Genomic DNA, 14764 nt, shown 5'->3' on the forward strand with positions numbered 1-14764 from the left:
AATGGAAACACCAAGGAGAGTGTTTAGTTGTGATGGATGTGGAAACCTATTTAGTTCTCTTTGATGTTTACAGGAGTGCGACAGCAACCCTTTCGGGATTTGTCTGGGGAATCGATGTTTGCACAAGGATGCATGCCCTTTATCTCTTATATGATCCACAGAATTAAATGGCAGTTAAATTAGTGATGCCAGATTATTGCTTCCTGGATAGGATTAGTTCCACTTCCTTTCTATGACTGTGGACCAGCTCCCACCCTGGAAAAGGGCTACAGACACGTGTATCCTGGACAGCTGGTGTTGAGAGTATTTCCTCCTAATTGTTTGAAAGAAAGCTTAGGGGGAAATTATGGAAAAGCCATCAGGGTAAAGGCAGGTTATAGGACACTCTGAAGGTTCTTCATCAGTAAAATGGAGTCAGGCTTCAGGGCTTAAGAATTTCTGTTCTTCAGGGCTGGCATTGTGCTTTGTTGGAAAGAGGGCTAGATTTTGAGTTGTAGGACTATCAGGAGGACACCGCAATTCAAAAGCTGGGTTCCCTGGGGATGGCTACCACAGATTCAATGTATTCTGGGGACTATACTCCTAAAACAATAGCTTATCAGTTCCAACCAAAGTGTTTACCTTTAATTAATAGCCAGAGGAGCAAGAAGATCAAAGTGAAGGCATTTACTAAAATGGTAAAGTAGGAAAGGTAGCAACAAAACATGTTCCCTATTAATCTAGCCTGTGCTCTCCCATATACATTCCCAGAATCTGTGAAGATACAGGTGCACCAGAGGTCACTAGTAAAGGTGTAAATAAAGGACACACAAGGCTAGAGCACATGTATGAAGGAGAATGGATATAGTAGATATACTTTGTATGGCCAAGGCATGTCAAAAAGGAATATTCCATGCCTCCAATTTTGCATGGCTACTAACACCTTCACTCAGTGCTCCCACTGGCACTGTCTAGTCTCTGTCATATACAGCTTTACTGAATGCTGGTCCTATGGAGGCTGCTTGCCTCTGGTTTCCAAGGCCTCCATCCTCTGGCTCAGCTGAAATGATCAGCTGAGGTATTCCTATGTTCTTTTAGAAAGAACACGAACCCATCTCTGGCACTGAGCTCCAAGTAGGATGTAATACAGGAACCAGGTGGACTGTTTTCTCCCTTTCCAAAGAGCAGAATGTATCAGGAAATCTCTTTCTGGAAGATCCAGTTCCTGGAACTCTTAACAGGAACTCTTGTATTTGGAGTTACCCACAAAACCACTCTCTAAGTTGGTGCTGCTCCAGAAATTCTGTGCTAGAAGGCTGGATTCTGAGATTTACTATTTAGGAAATTCAGAATCCTCCCTCCTCTCCATAGTTAGTTGGGATGGTTGCTGGAACAAGGCTCTATTAGAGATGTATTGGGAGGATATCAATAGCACCAGAATAGGGATAGAACTTCCTTTGAGGGAGAAGGGAATGGGGAAAGGATGGATGGCAAAAAGTTTGGAGGAAATGAGAAGGGGAAGTTGAGGTAACTAAGGTTCTCAGTGAAGTAGGAGGCTAGGTCATGTGCTATAAGAGTGAGGAGTGAAGGTGGGATTGAGTACTTGAGGAGATAAGAATATAAGAAATCCTATAAATTCCTTGATAGGAACTGTCCTTTTTCATCTTCCTGTCCTCAGTATTTAGCATATCTAGCATGGGGCCACGCATTAGTAAATGCAAAACAAATACTTATTGTTTTATCTAATTGAACTGAGTCAGTTGGAATAGAATTAGATTAATGAGTAAGTAAAAATAGATCATAAATTTGTAGCTGGGTAAAGCTAGTTGGATTTTGAGTTCTTCTCTAGTGACAAAGAGGGGCAGCTAAGTGGTGAAGTGGATAGGGTACTGGGTTTAGAATCCTGAGTTTAAATTTGACCTCAGATATTTACTAGCTGTGTGACCCTGAGCAAGTCACTTAACCCTGTTTGCCTCAGTTTCTCCATCTGTAAAGTGAACTGGAGAAGGCAATGTAAACTACTCCAGTATCTTTGCTAAGAAAACTACAAATGGGGTCACAAAAGGTCAGACATGACTGAAATATAACTAAACAGCAGCAAACAACTAGTAACAGAAAGCAGCCTAGAAGCAGGAGCAGAGGAGTTGGATGGTATAGGAGAAAGGATTCATAATTAATAGCTCAGGAATGGTGGAATTTTAGTAACAGTTCCTAGGATGGTGGCTAGTCAACCATTGGAAAGGTAGATGATTGGGTCAATGATAAGCATAGAGGCAAGGGAATACAGAGTCAGGGAGCTACACTGGGAAATCAGGAAGTGGTTAAGGGATGGGAAATCAGAATGAGGCTGAGGAGCAGGGTTAGTGGGAAAGATAAGAGGATAGAGGTTGGAGGCCTTGAAAGGTAGTACTTGGATAGGTGGAGAAGAGAAGAAAGGCATTCCAAGAGAGAGTTACAGTAAGAGCAAAGATTTGATATATGCAAAAATGTGTGCCAGGAATTGTGAGGAGACCAAGTTGATAGGAGGGTTTATATGGGGAAGGAGTAGAAAGTAGGAGGTTGGAAAGAGGTCTTGAATGCCAGGGTAAGAAATTTAAATTTTATTCTGTAGGAAACAGGAGCCACTGAATTTTTTTTTTCTTACCACTGAAAATTTTTGAGTAGAGGATGCAATTGATGAAACAGTGTTTTAAGAAGATGTAGCTGGGGGGAGGCGGGGGTGGAGTCAAGGTGGTGGAGCAGCAACATGGACCTGCTCAAGCCCTCCCCACCAAAGCCCTTAAAATATATGTAAAAAATGGCTCTAAACAAATTCTAGAGCAGCAGAAGTCACAAAAATGACAGAGTGAAACAGATTTCCAGCCCAAGACAATCTAGAAGTCTGACAGGAAGAGTCTATTGCACCAGGCTTGGAGCAGAGTGCAGCCCAGCATGGATTGCACCAACGTAGACAGTATTGGAGCAGGCTTCTGGGTGCTGAATCACAGGCAGCTGCTGTGGTTTCCAGATTTCTCAATCCACAAATGCCAAAGACAGCTTCAAAGGTCAGTGAGAAAGCTCTTTTACCTAGGTGAGAGGGGAGTGTGGCTCAGCCCCAGCTCCAGGGCAGGTGCAGCCACTGCCACATCACATGGCCAGCTTCTGGAGCTCTCAGCCTACAGACAGTGGGGGAATTGAGCAGCTGATCTGGGTCTCAGTCCTGAGTGGAAGTCCTGGGGTGAGGATGAGTGTTGGCATGGTGGAGTTGGAGGTGGCTGTGAAGAGGGAATCCTACTTCCAGTTTCAGGGCAGAAAAGAGTACTTGTGGTTGCTCATAGACCAGAGCACAGTCCAGGAGAGGAGTTAACATCTTTCCCTTGACTATGCCACTTTGGAGGAACTGAGAAATTACAGATCCTTAGAAATATCTCTGAAAATAGTTGCACAAGACATCTGAAACCTGGGGTGGCATACCCTCCACTTGACAAAAGACTCAAAAGTCAAATAATTGGTTGGGAAAATGCTCATAAAGGGGATAAATAAGACTATAGAAGATTACTTTCTTGGTTAAAAGGTATTTTCTCCCATCCTTTCAGATGAGGAAGATCAAGGCATACAACTGGAGGAAGACATCAGGGTCAAGGTCCCTACATCCAAAGCCTCCAAAAAAAAATAATAAAATGATCTCAGGTCATGGAAGAGCTCAAAAAGGATTTTGAAAATCAAGTAAGAGAGGTGGAGGAAAAATTGGCAAGAGAAATGAGAACAATGCAAGAAAATCATGAAAAACAAATTAACAACTTGCTAAAGGAGACCCCAAAAAATGCTGAAGAAAAGAACACCTTTAAAAACAGACTAACCCAAATGGCAAAAAGAGACCAAAAAGACAATGGGGAGAAGAATGCTTTAAAAAGCAGAATTGGCCAAATGGAAAAGGAGGTCCAAAAGCTCACTGAAGAAAATAGTTCTTTAAAAATTAGAATGGAGAAGATGGAATCTAATGACTTTAGGAGAAACCAAGAAATTATAAAACAAAACCAAAAGAATGAAAAAATAGAAGACAATGTGAAATATCTCACTGGAAAAACAACTGACTTGGAAAATAGATCCAGGAGAGACAATTTAAAAATTATGGGACTACCTGAAAGCCATGACCAAAAAAAGAGCCTAGACATCATCTTTCATGAAATTATCAAGGAAAACTTCCCTGATATTCTAGAACCAGAGAGCAAAATAAATATTGAAAGAATCCACTGATCACCTCCTGAAAGAGGTCCAAAAAGAGAAACTCCTAGGAACATTGTAGCCAAACTTCAGAGTTCCCAGGCCAAAGATAAAACACTACAAGCAGCCAGAAAGAAACAATTCAAGTATTGTGGAAATACAATCAGGATAATACAGGATTTAGCAGCTTCTACACTAAGGGATCAGAGGGCTTGAAATATGATATTCCAGAGGTCAAAGAAGGTAGGATTAAAACTAAGAATCATCTACCCAGCAAAACCAAGTATAGTACTTTAGGGGGAAAAAAAGGAATTTCAATGAAACGGAGGACTTCCAAGCATTCTTGTTGAAAAGATCAGAGCTGAATGGAAAATTCAATGTTCAAATACAAGAATCAAAAGAAACATGAAAAGATAAACAGGAAAGAGAAACCATAAGGAACCCAATAAAGTTGAACTATTTATATTTCTACATGGAAACATAATATTTGTACCACACACACACACACACGGAGGGCTCAGAGTGAGCTGAATATGAAGGGAGAATACCTAAAAATTAAATTTACTGTTGAGTGGAATGTACTGGGAGTAAGAGAAAGGGAGAAATAGAATGTAGCAAATCATCTCACATAAAAGAGGCCAGAAAGAATTTTTCCAATGGAGGGGAAGAGGGGGGAGATGAAAGGGAATAAGTGAATCTTACTCTCATGACATTTATCTTAAGAAGGGAATAATATACACTCAATTGGGTATGGAAATCTATTTTACCCTGCAGGAAGACAGGGTGGAAGGGGATAGGAGAGGGAAGATAATAAAAGGGACAGCAAATTGGGGAAAGGGATAATCAGAAGCAAACACTATTGTGGGGGGGACAGGTCAAAGGAGAGAATGGAATAAATGGAGGGCAGGACAGGACAGAGGGAAATGTGGTTTGTCTTTCGCAACATAACTGTTACAGAAGTGTTTTGCATTGCTACACATGTATGATCTATATTGAATTGCTTGCTTTCTCAATAAAGATGGGTGGGGAGGAAGGGAGGGAGAGAATATGGAACCCAAAGCTTTAAAAATGAATGTTAAAAATTATTTTTTGCATGCAACTGGGAAATAAGACATACAGGCAGTGGGGTATAGAAATCTGTTTTGCCCTACAGGAAAATAGAAGGGAGGGAGGTGCAAGGAGGGGGAGGTAATAGAAGGGAGGACTGATTGGGGGAAGTGATGGATGGGGTTCACACTGTCCTGGGATAGGGAGAGATGTGGAGAAAATTTGGAATTCAAATTTTTGTGGAAGTGAATGTTGAAAACTGAAAAATAGATAAATTATATATATTTAAAAAAAGATGATGCTAGGTCAATGTTTAGCAATATAGGGGAAGCAAAGAGCTGTCAAAGTAGTTGATGTTATTGCTTTTTAGTCGTATCGTCAGACCACATCTAGAGCATTGGGTTCAGTTGTGGTGCTACATATTGGGAAAGACATTGATAGGTTGAGTATTCAGAGGAGAATCACCAGAGGACTAGAGAACATGCCATATGACAATCAATTGAAATTACTGGGACTATTTAGCCTAGAAAAGACTTAGGGGGAGATGTGATTGCTTTCTTCAAGAATCTGAAGTATTTTCAAGGGGATTATGTTTGTTCTGCTAGACCTTAGCAATGACTAGAAGGTACACAGAAGCAGATTTAAGCTTGATGAAATGAAAAACAGTGTAGTAAAAAGTAGAATGGACTTTTCAAGGGAGGTAATGAATACCCCTTTACTAGAAGCCTTCAAACAAAGACCAGAACACCCCTTTTGATGCATATTGTAGAGGCTATAAAGGATTCTTGAATAGACATGAATTGGAGTAAGTGGCATCTGAGGTTCCCTCCAACACTGGCATTCTGTGCTTCTGTAACTACAAAATAACAGTCTGAAGATTAAGCTGTGGACAAGAGAGGCCTTGAAAGTTTAGGTTAGGAGCCCTAGGGGAAGAAGCTTTCGGGGAGCAAGCTGCCAGGGTCCCCCTCACCCCCTGGGTCTGCCCCCTTGGAGAACTCTAGATTTCCCCCTCTTCTCAATAATGAACCCCCAATAGCTTCCCCCTCCCCCAGATGTTCAAAAAGAAGCAAAGCAGGAACGTACCATGGGCCCTGGGAATCACTTTATGTTCTGAGTTGGTTTGTCTACATGGTCTATCTGTTCTAATGCACTGTTACACTTATGAAAACTTTCTCTACTTCAAGGAATCAGTTTTTTTTCCAGGCACAAGATCAAAGTGAAAAGCTCAAAGAATACTGGGTTCCAGTGTGAGGAATTTCCAAACAACCCATCTTCGTTGTTTTTATATCTGCAGAGGATGCTATGGGAAAAGCCCTTCTCTTTTTTAAAAAAGAAACTTTTCCAAGGGGGCCACAGTCACAACAGAGCAAACCAAACAATCCCCAGATGGAGACAGCAAATGATGAAGTTTTTTAGAAGGCTGCTGCTGGGGGCTGGATTTGGAGGCAAGGGAAAAAGACAGCTCTGTTTTTAATAGCAGAAAAGTAGTCAGACAGGAGGCGCCGTGCTATCTTTGTCCCCAAGCATAACAATGTTCAATAGAAAATAACAGACTTATACAGCTGATTAAACTGACTTCTAGGCATGCTCTGAGGCTGCCTGGGGATCCAGTTCCAAGGCAAATGTGCTCTCTCTCCTTAGACTCTTTGGTTTCTAACATGTGAAAGAGCTCAAGTTCTCCTTCCACCCACCAAGTCATTAATTTGTTTGGGGTCCAATTTACCCACAAGGAGTGTAGTTGCCAGTTGCTATGTCTCTATTAGAGGAGGTTAAGTTCAATATCTCTTTAGAGAAATTCAGATGGTATGCAGACATTCATTGACCGGTCCACACTGACCAGAAAAACTATGTTATTCCCTTGCTCTGAAACCTTCAGGCTCCCTATTACCTATAGGACAAAGTAGAAACACTTCAGGTTGGCACTTAGGATGGGTTAATATAGAAAAAAGAGTCTTTGGTCTACAATCAGAGGAACTGGGTTTGAATCTCAGTTCTGCTGTTTACTTGGTGTATATGACCTTTGACAAATCGTTTTAGCTCTCTGGACTTCAGCTTTTTCATTTGTCCACTAAGGGACTAAATGACTGGACTATTACATGGTCTTGAAGAATCCTTCTAGCTCTGCACTGTGACCCTGTGATCCCTCCACAGTCTGACACTAATCTCGCTTTCCAATGGTGTACTTCCACACTATCCCTCTTTGTGAACTCTGTCCCAGACTAGTTGGATTACTAGTCGTCCCTGGCCTGCCATTTTGATGTCCCCATCGTTGCAGGAGAAGGGAGTAGAATAGGACCGAAGGCCATTTAAGACTTTAAAAAAAATTCATGGGTTGTCATGGCCAAAGAATTCATCATCTACTGCCCAGCCTACTGGTAATAACCTCTTACCTAACTGGTCTGATCCTCAAACAGTAGGTGCAGGTGTTTGTTTGTTTTTTGCCTGGACTCTACTTAAAGTCTTTCTAGCTCAGTAAAATCTGCCAAAATTTGCACTCTACTGACATTCCTTTGAGAAGGCACTATGGACTATGATAGTACATTGAGAAAGGATTCTTGTGGAGAATTCTGCACATTTCAGTTCAATTGAATTAAACAAATATGTATTTATGTACTTGGTATACTTGTACGAGTTGAACTGAAATAATAACCTCATACCTCTTGGATCACAGATGTGAATACGCTACCACAACAGGCTTTCCTACCTTTCCTTGTACACAGAATAAATTGTATCTAATAAATATTTGCCAGTTGACTGATGTCCCTTGTTCTGCTGGCATTTTTGTTTGAGAGCTTATAATAATATTAACTCATTTATTTATTTATTCTTACTAAACACATTTTCACATTAGTCATGTTACATAGAAGAATTAAAATGAATGGGAGCAACCATGAGAAAAACCAAAACATAACACAAGAGAAAGTAGTGTGCTTCATTCTTCATTCCAATTCCATAGTTCTTTCTCTGAATATAGGTGGCATTTTTGCCTCGAGTCCTTTGGGAATGTTTTAGGTCCTTGTATTGCTGTGAAGAGCTAAGTCTGTCAGAAACTGTCCTCACACACTGTGGCTGTTACTGTGTATAATGTTCTCCTGGTTCTGTTCATTTCACTCAGCATCAGTTCATATAAGTCTTTCTAGGTTTTTATGAAGTTTGCTTGTTCATCATTTCTTATAGCACAATAGTTCATATACCACAACTTGTGGAGCCATTCCCTAATTGATGGGCATTCCCTCGATTTCCAGTTCTTGGACACCAAAAAAGAGCTGCTACAAATATTTATGTACATGTGGGACCTTTTTCCCATTTTTATGATCTCTTTAGGATACAACCCTAGAAGTGATATTATTGGGTCAAACGGTATGCACATTTTTGTTGCCCTTTGGGTATAGTTCCAAACTGCCCTCCAGAATGGTTGGATTAGCTCACCAACAATGAATTAGTTATTAACTCATTTATTACCATCTTTTACTAGTGGTACTGAGGTGAAAAACTGTACTGGGGTGATAAACAAAGTTTAGGTAAGAAACGTCCCTACCCTTATGGCAATGACAGCTTACTAGAGGGATATGACACAAACCAGATAACCAGAACATAAAATATGGTATGAGCAGTACATCAGAGAGGTCCAAAAATCATCTCAAACATGTGACACTTAAGAAAGCTCTTTCAGTTCCTCTCTCTCATTTGAGCTTCACAACATCTCTGTGAGGTAGGTATTGACAGGCATAATTATGGCCCTTTTGTAGATGAAGAAACTGAGGGATCAGCAAGGTTACCTGGCTCACCCAAGCTATCTTGGATGTCTAATTCATTGGTCAAACCCAGAACTTCTCGTTCCAAACCACTGCACTTTCCATCATGTCTTTATTCCTCCTGAGACAACCTGAGGTGCTTTCTGACTGACACTTTATGAGACCCATAAAGGACAGTACTTATGCAAAGATGACCCACTGACCCACTAGTGGAAGGGCATTTGCTTTAAAAGAGATATTATTTAATGGTAAACATCAATACAACCAATTCAGTTCTGCCCTCTTCTACTTTTACAATGATGATTCCAGAAAGGGAGCATCAAAATGGCAGGCCAGGGACTGCTAATAATCCAGCTTGTCTAGAACACAAAGTTCACAAGGGGGAATAGGGTGGGAGGTATACCATTAGAAAGAGATTGCAGTCAGGCTATGGAGGAATCACAGGATCACAGTGTGAAATTGGAAGGAACCTTCAAGACTATCTAGTCCAATCATTTACTTCACATACATGAATTTCACCACTAACAAATGTTCGTAACACCTCATCAATCATTCTCTCTAATTCTTTCTACCGTCTTTCTTTGTCTACTCCTGTGCACTTTACTTTATATATAGCTGGACCTACTACTTTGTTTTTCTTGTTCTGCTTTTAATGTTTTTTTTTTAAATAAAGATCTTCTTTATATTACTTATATTCATTGATCTCAATCCTTTGACTATATCCACTAGGACTTTGTGTTGTCTTTTTTTCATTTTAAAAATTTATTTAAAAAATAGTTTCTTATGCATTTTGGATATCAGGGTTTGCCTGTCATCTTTCCATGCTTTTAAACTTTTCCAAGTTTGTTACTTTTCCTTTTCTTTTGGTCTTATTTAGGGTTTGTAAGAGAATTTTTAAAAATGCAACTGAACACATTCATTTGACCCCAATAATTTGTCTTATTTAATAGACAAAAATTATCTTCCCTAAAAATAAAAATATTATTTTCTTTCTCCACACTTAAATTTTGCCTAAGTTTTAGCAAAGAATTTGACAAAGTCTCTCAAGCTTTCTTGTGGAAAAGATGAAGATACAAACTGGACAAAAATATAATTCAATGGACTTAGGATTAGTTGAATGGTGAGAGCCAGATAATATCAAATAATCAAATTAATGGTTTGATGTCCTAATGGGAAGAAGAGTCCTATGCTATTGAATGCTTTTAGCCAAAAGTTCCTCAGGAAAAGATGTAGGGCTTACAGTGGACTACCAACTTTATATGAAGCAATCAAAAAATAACATCTATGCCAAGATGCATTTAGAGAGGCATAGTGTTCAAAATGAGGCAAAAGTTTCAGTATATTCTGGCAGGTAGATGGTACAGTATATAGAATGCTGGACCTAGAGTCAGGAAGACCTGAGTTCAAGTCCTATCTCAGATATGCCTTTGCTTATCTGACCTTGGGCAAATCACTGGAGCTTTGTCTGCCTCAGTTTCCTCAACTGTTAAATGGGGATAATAATGGTATCAGTCTCCCAAGATTGTTGTGAAGATCAATGAGACATTAGTAAAGTGCTAAGTTGGAATACAGGTCTTGTCCATTTAGTCATTTCAGTCATGTCCAACTCTTTGTGACCCCTTTTTGGGAACTTTCTTGGCAAAGATACTAGAATGATTTGCCATTTTCTTCTCCAGATTATTTTATAGATGAGGAAACTGAGGCAAACGGGGTTAAGTGATTTGCCCAAGGTCACACAACTAGTAAGTGTCTGTGGACAGATTTGAACTCAATTCTTTCTGACTCCAGGCCTGGCATTCTATCCGTCATGCCAGCTAGCTGCCCTGGTATATAGTAGATGCTTAATAAATGCTTGTTTCCTTCCCTCCCTCTTTTTCCTGGTCAAGTTACATCTAGAATATTCTATTCAGTTCTAGGAGTCGCATTTTGGGAAAGATACATGTAGGCTACACATCCAGGGGAGAGTGAAGAGGATAATCTGACCTTGTTCATTAATCCATTCTCTTATTGACTGAAGTGGCTCCCACTTCTAGGAAAAAATACAAATTCCTCAAATTGGCTTATAAAGTCCTTCACAGTCTGAGTTCACCATCCCTTCCTAGGGTTATTGCCTCCTATTCTCCTTCATATATTCTACATTCCATCTTTTCTTGTCTGCTTACTGTTCCCATCTTCATGCCTTTGTACAGGCTGTTCATCCTCCCTGGAATGTACTCCCTCCTCACATCTTTTTCCTTCAAAGTTCAGCTCAAGAGAGGCTGGAGAGAGAAGAATGTTTGACTTGGAGTCAGGAAGAAGGGTACAAGACATGATTCAGACAGGGACTAGCTGTTTCACTCTGGACAAATCATTTAAGCTCTCGGAGCCTCAGTTGCAAAATTGGTGGGTTGGACTTGACCTCTGAGGTCCTTTGCAGCTTCAGCTCTATGATCCTATACCCTTCCTTCAGGAAGCCTATCCCTATCCCCCAGTTGTTAGTGTCTTGCCTCTAGAAATTACTTTGTATATATTTTATGTTTAGATTTCTGTGGTGTACTTTTCCCCCCAATAGAATGTAAACTCTTTCAGGGAAAGGATTATTTCTTATGTACCAGAGGTAATTAAGAGAACGTTTGATTTGCTGGATTCAGGTATCTCCCATGGAACTGGACCTATGATCTGGCCCCTTGCTGAAGAACATTTGCTTGACTGGGGTGATGCAGCATATCCTGATTGGTCCCTAGTGACAAAGCTTATTAGTTAGTAACTGAGAGTCTGAAGGATGGAATCTCTCCAGTCTAAAAAGTTGTGGAAACAATGCTTTTGTATCTTTTAGACAACTCAGCCTTTGCATGTTCTTTCATATGGACATCTAGTAAGTCTTTTAACTTCTTTAGAGTTAAGTCCTCAAAATATATCCAGTTTTCCAGGGTTCTCCATGGAATCTAGATTCACATGAACTGGGTCTCATCCTGTGGACTTGACCTTAAAGAGTCAATCTTTTCCTTTGACTTGTGACACCCAATAGATTGAATCCAGGAAAGTCTCCAAGATAATACTTAGCTTATGTCTTGGGCATCTTCAAATGTAGGCGACAGGTCCTCTTTTAAAAAGGTACTCAGTGGGTAATATCAATATCAGGTACAGGACAGCAGCTTATTTCCTCTATCACCAAAACTGCATGAGACTCAAAGCAAACATGAACATAATATGGAAAACAAAATAATATGATGGCTCTCTGGCCACCTTCATGCCATGCTCTTGGCACCCAGCACTCCATTTCCCACCCTGGGGTCCTTGGACCCCATTGTGCTTCCTGGTTATCTTTATGTCAGGATGCTACCCTTCTCCACCTCCTCCCATTCTCTTTGCCCAACACACTTTCCACTCTTGCTCTGGAAACTATAGCCAAATCAACAATAACATTCCTGGAAAAAGGACATATCAGTCAATTGTCTTATGACTCTTTTCACTATCCCTGTGTCTACATAGACTGAAATGCTCCTCCTACATACCATTGTCCTATGTGTTTTTTCTTCCCCTATTGGAATAGAAACTTCTTGACAGCATGGGTGGTTATGCTTTTTATATTTGTGCCTTTAGCACTTAGCACAATGCCTGGCACATAGTAAAGTGCTTAATAAACAATTTTTCATTCATTGAGCCATTGTACTCATATGTCCTCTCTCCTTTCCAAAAGGGTAAGGTTAACTTTTTGCGACAGTAAGATGAATAATTTGCATTCACTTCAGCCTTGAACTGCCAGCCAAATCCCAAGGCCCTTATTTCCTGACCAGCAGGGCATAGCTTTCTTTAGTTCTTTACCTAATGGATCCTCCTGGAAAAGTGTGCTGTTTACAGAAATCACCTTCCCCTAGTTGACTGATTCTGGAATGAGGAATTCAGGAATTCTCCACCCATGAGATTACCACTAAACCTGCAAACATCGATTTCTCAAAATCTCTAGTTTTTGACCTTTGCTCAGAGACGGAAACAGAAAGAAAGAAGGCAGTTAGGTTTCAGGCACTCCCAGAGAAGTTTATGTTTTTGCTATTATGTGCTTGTACTTGTCATTGCAGCTGGAGAGATAGGGAAGGGAGGAAATCTCTCCCCCTTTTCCCTGCCCCTCCCCTTTTTCCTTGCCCCTCTTCCCTTTCCTGCCCCTAGAAAGAAGGTTCAAACAATGGATGAGGGACCCAAAAGTAAAGGAAGGGTGGAGCTGTTTACATAACTCTTAGTGCCCAACAGAGGTCCAGTGGTTGCCAATAATCTTTAATGCAACCTATCAGTCACTTGGAACCAATCAGAAGCTGTGTCATCCCAGCAAGGCACATGTTCCCAAGAAGTTAGCAGAGTAAATGTCCAGTTCTAGGGTGGGTGCTTCAGCCCAGCAGATCAGGAGTTCCTTTGATGACTCTCCTCACCCCTCCATCTTTTTATCTGTGTATTGATTTTAACTAGCACAGTACCCACCATGTAGTAGATGCTTAATAAATGCTTGTTTGAATGACTGAGTGAATTAAGAAGGACCTTGAGTCAATGCCATTTGTGGATGCATTGAAAGAACTGTAGGTTAATTTGGAGAAGGGAAGAGGTAGGGTGATATAATTGCTGTTTCCGAATATTTGAAGATTTGTCAAATATCCAGGTCTCAAAGCAGGAAGATACACAAGTCCATAGAGCAATGTTTAAGTGCATGCTCAGATACAAAGGTTAGTCAACAGATCCTTGTTGAGCAAATTTTGTCATGTTTATAGTGCAAGCTTATTGTTCCTTACTGAGACCCAGTGGAAAATTCCGTAGATATTGATCCGGAATTAGCATATTTGCTTTTGAGATTCATCTAGAATTGATTCTGGCTTTGGGACTGGCCTCAAAAGCAGCTAGTGCTCTTCATGGTATTATTGAGGAGAGTGCTGAACATGATTGGAGTCAAGATGATTCAGATACTTACTGAGTGACCCTGGGCAAGTCACTTAATCTCTGAGCCTTAGTTGCCTTATTTGTAAAGGGCATATTGGATTCAGTTCCCTCCATGATGTCTCTTAGTTCTAAATCTATGATTTTCTCACCTCCCCTTAGAGCAGATGTCTTAACCTGGGCTCTGTAGACTTAAAATGCTTTTTAAAAAATAACTGTAATCCTAAGTATTTTATTTTATGCATTTAAAAACATTTCTGAGAAGGGGTCCATAGACTGCCAAAGGTGTCCATGACACAAAAAGGGTGTTTGTTAGAGGTTCTGTACAAGTAGCTTAAGAATTAGAGTCTGAGGGGCAGAGCCAAGATGGTGGAGTAGAAAGACACACATATGCAGGGTCTCCCCACACAGCCCATAAAATACCTGTAGAGAGGGACTCTCAACAAATTTTGGAGCAGCAGAAGTGGAGAACAACAGAGTGGAGGAGATTTCCAGCCCAGGATGACCTGAAAGGCCCATGGGAAATGTCAGTTGCACCAGATGCAGAGCAGAGCGTGGAGCCCAGCCCAGCCTTGGCCACACAGCGCAGCTCACAAACAACCCTTGGAGGTGGACTCTCTAGTCGCAGCAGTGTGTCTGCAGATCCCTCAACCCACAGGCACCAAATGTCAGTGACGGGGGTTTTCTCAGCTGGCTGGGAAGGCAGAAGGGCCTTCCCATAGCTCCGGCCTCAGGCAGCAGCCCGCAGAGGCCACATCAGGCAGGTGGCAGGAGTTCTCACGGCAGCCCGTACAGCAGTCCAAGACCATTGCTGGATCTTAAAAACCCCTGGAGGGACTGAGGGAGCTGGTCTTTGTCTCGCACTGAATGGTGGCCCTGCC

The 14764-nt window shown here is 40.9% G+C and overlaps 1 long non-coding RNA gene across 2 annotated transcripts in view; it reads left to right on the plus strand.

Moving 5' to 3' along the window:
* LOC140520340 (uncharacterized) overlaps nt 1–8037 on the plus strand; it is a 47030-nt gene extending 38993 nt beyond the window's left edge. For both annotated transcript variants that reach the window (XR_011972460.1, XR_011972461.1), the window contains exons 6-7: nt 2798–3023; nt 3555–8037. This is a non-coding gene — a long non-coding RNA (uncharacterized lncRNA). The remainder of the gene's footprint in view (nt 1–2797; nt 3024–3554) is intronic.
* The last annotated feature ends 6727 nt before the right edge of the window (nt 8038–14764 follow it).

The sequence above is a fragment of the Notamacropus eugenii genome, chromosome 1 (assembly GCF_028372415.1).
Source record: "Notamacropus eugenii isolate mMacEug1 chromosome 1, mMacEug1.pri_v2, whole genome shotgun sequence".
Classification (NCBI taxonomy): Eukaryota; Metazoa; Chordata; class Mammalia; order Diprotodontia; family Macropodidae; genus Notamacropus; species Notamacropus eugenii.